Raw genomic sequence first — 7,327 nt, forward strand, 5'->3', positions numbered from 1 at the left:
ACAGAAGCTCTCCTGCGAACCTTGCAGAACTAGCACTCCTGAAAGAAAGGATATTGCGGAGACATGGCTTAGGCAAAGGTTCCGAGTTCGAGTCTCGGTCCGGCACTCAGTTTTAATCTGCCAGGAAGTTTCATATCAGAGCACACTCCGCTGCAGAGTGAAAGTCTCATTCTGGAATTAAACATCTGTTCGTCCGCACACATCTCAGCAACCATCGTTCACCCCTGTGATCTGTGGCCCACGGAGCAAGACAGTTGCCTGGGCTTCAGTTTCTGATAGCGCCATTTAGCCATCGTGCTAACCAACGCGGCATGTGAATGGTTCACAAAGTTAGCCATTTCGTAAATCCTACAGCCCTTGGCCCGAAGACCTATGATCAAGCCCTTTTGGATGTCAGATAAATAGCTCCGTTTTCACATTACGTCAACGATCACACTGTTGTCTGCAGCCCCCCTCCCCCTGCCTTCCTTCCCTTCTCCTCCCTCCCCCGTCCAATGCTAGTGCTGCCACCTCCCGTCTGTGAGTGGTTATTGCACTTTGATGTCGAATATAGGTGATGGTCACATTAATATGCTTGGACCGTATAGAAGGAAATAGAAGGAACTTTAAATTGGTTCAAATGGCTCTGAGCACTATGGGACTTAACATCTATGGTCATCACTCCCCTAGAACTTAGAACCACTTAAACCTGACTAACCTAAGGACATCACACAACACCCAGTCATCACGAGGCAGAGAAAATCCGGAACTTTGAGACATAGGTTCCTAAACACAATAATGTTTATCAACAGCCACTTTGGTCAGTACAAAAGTGTTACTGAAGTGCGTAGTTTACTGGGGTATTTTTCTTAAGAAAGACAAAATTGCTTTTGTGAAACAGGCCTAAACTTCGAGCAATAGCCTTAGATTGTCCGTCGTACATCCGTGGGAACAGCTTTCAGCTCTTCGTCGCTAAGCTAACATCGTTGAGAGAGTGTCGCCAAGGATGTTTACAGTATGATTTCTAGACACGTGATTTCAACTCTGGACACGTTGCTTTCACTTCCAGTTGCTCCATCGTCACCCGAACTACTTGCTGAATCATTTTCAATATTTTCACGCGTGACGCCTTAGGATTCTCAAGAAGGAACATTTCCTTGCATTCTAGTAGTAACCTATTGGAGATGACGTTCATTGTGTCATTAATTATGTAAGTAGGCTGTTTAGGTTTTTATGTTGGTAACGCTACGTAGTGCTCTGTATGAAAATCACTGGCTGTGCTGTGTGCGGTCTGTGGCTGGTTGGCTTAGTTGGAATACTCGCTATTGTAGTGTTGAGCAGTTGGATGTGAACAGCGCGTAGCGTTGCGCAGTTGGAGGTGAGCCGCCAGCAGTGGTGGATGTGGGGAGTGAGATGGCGGAGTTTTGAGAGCGGATGATCTGGACGTGTGTCCATCAAAGAAAGTAAATTTGTAAGACTGGATGTCATGAACTGACACATATATTATGACTTTCGAACACTATTAAGATAAATACAGTGTTTGTTCTCCATCAAAATGTTTCATTTGCTAAGTATGCCTATCAGTAGTTAGTGCCTTCAGTAGTTAGAATCTTTTATTTAGCTGGCAGCATTGGCGCTCGCTGTATTGCATTGCGCTAAAAATATTGTGTGTCAGTTTAGTGATGAAGAGAGAAATGTCTGAGTACGTTCAGTTTTGCTCAGCTGTTTGAAAATCAAATAACGTAAGGGGTTTACCAGCACAGTAATTCATTAATTTTTCTAAGGGGACGTTTTAATTAGTCTCTCTGGGTCTTATAGCTAAGTATGTCTGAGGTACATATTCAGTGTTGTGTAAAAATAGTCCATATCATTTCCAGTAATAAATTATGTTTGGGAATTTCCATTGTCTCTCTGCCGAAATTGGTCGTTTGATGTGCGTTGGACAACGGTCTTGCACTGTCAGATGCAATTTGTTTCCATCAGTGTTGTTCCACAATGACTGCCACGTAGTTACCCACTTATAGTCGGAATTTCCAGGTAGTCAGGATAGTAATTACTTCCCTGATCCTCTTTCTTTAGACAGTACACAGCAGCACTATAACTAAAGGGAACGTATGTCGAGTACGATCTGTGAGTTGCCCGTAGCAGCTCATTTGTGTTAGTCTGTGCCACCTAGTTTACAATATCCGTAGAGAGAAGACGTGGCTCTAGATGAAGTTGGAAAACAAGTGACAGCCATTCTTCTGGCAGTTCCGAGCGCGGCGTGGCAGCGCCAAAACAAACAAACAAGTGACGGCGCGCGGATTACCCTGCGACTGCAGACAAAAGTGGGGTCGCCGCCTCCGCCCCCTGACAGTTGGTGGGGAGGGTTGCGTCGGCAGGGGGTGGGTGGGGGAGGAGGGCGGTGTCGGGCCCGCGGATTTGCGCCTGCCTCACTTGCTACTGAGGGCTGCGTCGCGGAATGTGTAACATTGTTACCGCGACAGCAGCGCCGTCGCCTCGCGTTGTCCCAGCATGCGCCACGCGGGGAATGGGTGCCGCATTCGTCAGGCTAACGGACCTGGCGACGCAAAGCCACGTTTCCTTGCTTATTATATGCAAAATACCAATGCCTGTGTTATTGTGAAGTGCGACGCGGTTTCATTCGGACATGTATTTGTTTACCAACACCATTACCCTCGATTCTCAACAAATATCTCCATCCTGGATGGGAATATACGTAACATACAAGTGGAGCAGAGTTACTTTCCATTTAGAAAGCTGTTGCACTCAGTGACTGTTATATTGACTTGTAAATTATAGATTGCAGCGATCAGTCGTCCTTTTTTAAATTTTATTGTGCAGATCTAGAGAAGAAATATTCTTGTTAAAGCGCTACCGACGGTAGAAGATTAGAACTGCCATTTACCGATTGCTCTCGCAAACTTCACAGCAACGGTTGAATGAACGACTCAGCGTGACAAATATACTTGAACCGTTGTGCCAGGTGAGTGAATTTTTGTACTTAAAAGCTGTTAGGAATCACTCCTTTCCGGAAATGAAACATAAATAAGTGTTCATTTATAGGAGATAATTCTACATTACAAAGTATATTTGTGTAATTTGAAAGCCTGAAAGTTGCTACTGTAGTTCTGAAATTAATTCAAGCATGGCGATGGAGCACAGTTACACATTATTTTGCATTTCCATCCAAAAAAAAATTTAAGACAACAGCAGTTGTAAACGCAGCCTAAGAAAATAAAAGTACAGTAAAATAAAAGGTAGAAATAGCTAAAAGTGCTATTTGAAACTTATGCATCTCAAGCAAAAAGAAGAGATACTACGAGAGCAAGGACTGATAGGGGCAAGAAACTGCTAAAAGGAAGAATAGGGAAAAATGGGCAGAGACCTACTTCTGATATTATTAGCGTTCTGTCCAAGGGCAGGTTTTCACATGGTAACTTTCTACGCTCTCCTGTCTTCTGCCATGGATTTTACGTCCGCGTAATTTCCGCTTCCCTTGCTGTCGTCTGTCATCTTGTATCTCCTTCTTCTTCTCAATATCCTCTTACAAAGTTGTCCTTACAAAGTGTCTATTAGCTAGCTCTCCCATTTCAAAGAACGTCCCAACCTGTTCATCTTCCTTTCTCTTATAACCTACAGAACTCTGATGAAAAGGTTGAAAACTGCTTTTGTATTCACTGCTTGAAACGAAAGAACCAATCAAAAATAAATAAAGCATGCGCCCAGTTTTTTAGATGTAAATGGTTGACCCACGACTATTGTGTCACAAGAGACTTATTATTTTTTAGGTGCTTAAATTGCAACCTGGTCAACTTCTATGCTCTCTGTATTATGCTAACAGGATGAAGTTCGCGAAAATATGTAATGCCTGTTGGTCGGGCTTCATCTACAATTCACTGAATTCAATGAACTGTGGATGAAGCCCGACCAACAGGCATTACATGAGGATGAAGATTTCCTGGATCGTGCCGTCTCTAGTGATGAATCGGCTCTCAATGCGAACACACATAATGTACGTATCTGGGAATCAGCAAATCCGCCCAAGTTGGTACAGTTACGACGAGACTAACTTAAGCTGATTTTTTTTTTTCTCCATAGCCCGACAGAAAGTGCACGGACGGTGAAGCAACTATAACAGGCTCTTTCTTCATTTGGAAGAAACTGAACCACAATACTTTATTTGGCTCCATAACTCGGTACGTGATTGATTAAAAAACGTTTGATTGATTAAAAAACGTTGTACCCGACCACTGGATTGGCCACAGGGGGCCGAATGACGAGTTTGTTTTGCATGGCCTCCACGTCAACCGATCTGACACCATGCGACTTTTCCCTCTGTGTGTTCATAAAGGATCATGTGTACCAGTGTGCCTCTGCTACCAGCTGATCTATCGGACTTACGTTTAGGATAGAAGTAGTTGTTGCATCAGTTACTCCAGACACGGTGATCAAGGTTTGGGAAGAACTCGCCTATCGATTAGATGTGACTGAGGAGTGGTGCTCGCATTGAACACTTCTAAGAAAAACTTTTTGAGTTGTCCTATCATTTGATGTACTATTCATATTTGTAAGTTGACGGTAATAAATGCTACAAAGCCTTAAAGCCCCAACATTCGAAACGCCTGGCATATTCTAAATTAAGCTAGATGAAAATTAAAAACATAAAATTCAAGCAAGAAAGTCAGTTGCAGAAAAAACAGTTCGTTAGGAATTACAGATCAGCAAGTTCTGACGACCACTGCTGTGAGTAGAAAGATAACTACGAGTGAGGCAGTTCGCACGAGTTTCTCTGCAGTTATCCGTTTCTGAGCGCGCCGTAGGTGTCGAAGCACAGTTGTCGCAATTGGCACAGTTTCATTTTTTTTTTCTCTCTTTGCCTTCTTGTGACTGGTTGGATGCGGCTCGCCACGATTTCGTCGCACGTGTCAACCTTTTCATTTTAAAGTAACAATTACATCTAACGTCCTAAATTATTTCTTGCATTTATTCCGATCTCTGTCTTCCAGTTACAACTTTTGCGATCTGTGACTCCCTGTAGTACCACGTAATATATTCCGTAATGTTATAGTTTCATGTATAACTGTCCTCTCCGATTCTACGGAGACGCTTATTACTTAACATTCCGTTGAATTATTTTCTTCCTTCTGTAACACGATACTTCAGACGCATCGATTCACCTACCTTTCCGATTTTCCCGCAATACGTGATACACTTCTACTACAAAGCTGTGTTCCATAAGTACATTCTCAGAAATTTCTTCCTCAAATTAAGATCTGTGTTTGATGCTAGGGAACTTATTCCGTCGACGAATGCTCTCTCTGCCTGTGTTTGGGTACTAATGTCGTCGTTCGTTGGTCAGCTGTTGCTTTGTTTCCGAGGTTTCACATTATTCTCTATTATTTAGAAAACTTGTTATCCATTAATTAGTCACTGATTTGCAGCATGGCTTTATAGACCGAAACCGTAATCCAGACCGGTGTTCAGAACCTGCAAAACAGTTTCGATCTTTCGGATAACTTAAAAACAACGCACACTCCGCTTCGAATTGGAAGATGATTTCTGCAATTATTCTGTTATTTCTTCGTTTGATCCCTAAATAGTTTAGACACCAAATTAACTGTTTTTTCTACTTATTTAACGTCATTTCTCATCTGTATAAAACTTCTCCATTGCCTGGAACTGGATCTCTTTTATCTGTGAAGCTCTCAAGTGATTTTAAGACTACTAATTTTGCTTATTCAGCAATTTTTTTATTTTTTATTTTTTTTTTTTTACTTCTCAGATTCACTGCGTTTTCGTACCTTTATACTATACTTTACAAAGGAGGCAGCGCGTCAGAAGTTTTTCTCTTCCTACACAGAATTTTATAGTAGGCGTAATACGATGAAGCTGGCGCCAGTCCGTTTCAAGCAACAGACCGAGACCGGACACGCTTCATTTACAAAAGAGCCGCTATCTGCTGTATAAACAACTCCGGTTGGCGCCTTGCGTCTGCTTGCTCGCTGTGAGGTCTTCCACCCTCAAGTGCTTCTCTGTAGCTAAGGTCGGAGAAAGAATAAAAATTGTCTCTGCCTCTCTTCCCTTCACCTTTTCATTCAAGTGACTGACATTCGAAACTCTTCGTAACCCGAGTATATCCTCCGTAGTTAATAAGTTGAGCAAGGAAGAGCGCAACTCTCGCTACGGTAAGTAAGAACGGTCGCAGCAGAACTATCAACACTTAATCCAAGCTGTGCAGTTCATCCAAGCTGTGCAGTTAATCCAAGCTGTGCAGTTCATGCCTACACATATACCGTACTTCACAAGACATTGAAGACGACGTTGTGGAGAGTCCTAAGCCCTGTTATTATCCTCAGTCGCGTGCGACTCTACTGCACACACCTTAAAGCGTCTCATGTTGCTTGTACGGTCCTCATAAGAAATATTTCTTGAGGAAAGTAGCATTTTTTTTACAGACTTACTCGAATACCCGTTCTTATACGGCGCCCCTTAATTTGCCATCCTAGCTGGCAAACATTTATTAAGAAATAGTAAAACTACAATGATTGTGCTGCACCAGCAACAAAACACGTTTGGATGTAGACACATGGGTCCAGAAGAAAAATTAAAACTAATAAAAAGCACTTGGAAGCACTATTATGATTTCCTGTATAACGATTTCCCAGTAATTAAACTATCTGATAATATACTTCTGAATTTTTTCGACCATTTCCTTTACCTGATGGGCTGCTGATCCCAAGCTCCCAGAAAGTACACAAGAACTTGTGTTCTACTGAAGGTGTAGGTTTTTGGAACAAGTTTGTGGACCTTCTATAGGCTGGCACTGATCAGCTCTTTCCTTGTTCCGTTTCGCGGACACAAATCGAGGGCGTCTGCTACGAGTCTCAACTTGTGTAGTCGTGTTTCCGTCTTTGAAATGTTTCACCCTTCTCCTAACACTGCTGGCACGCACGTAGACCTCTCCATACGCACGTGGAAGTCTGAGGTGAATTTCAACATTACATTTTTCGCTCTTTAACCATCAGCATACCAAACGGGGTCATCTGGAGACCACAGACACATATTTTTGGTGATACTGTTGCAGTTGTAATAACCAATTTACTCTTGATTTTTGTGTGTGTCAAGTATTTGTTTAACATATCACCCATAAATAGATCTATGAAGCGTTCGTTAAAAAAAAGAAAATAAAAAAGTAAAAACACACTGGGGGTTGGGTTGCTTGGGAGAAGAGACCAAATAGCAAGGTCATCGGTCCCACCAGATTAGGGAAGGACGGGGAAGGAAGTCGGCCGTGCCCTGTCAGAGGAACCATCCCGGAATTTGCCTGGAGCGATTTAGGGAAGTC

Source organism: Schistocerca serialis, chromosome 1 (genome assembly GCF_023864345.2).
Source record: "Schistocerca serialis cubense isolate TAMUIC-IGC-003099 chromosome 1, iqSchSeri2.2, whole genome shotgun sequence".
NCBI classification, from domain to species: Eukaryota; Metazoa; Arthropoda; class Insecta; order Orthoptera; family Acrididae; genus Schistocerca; species Schistocerca serialis.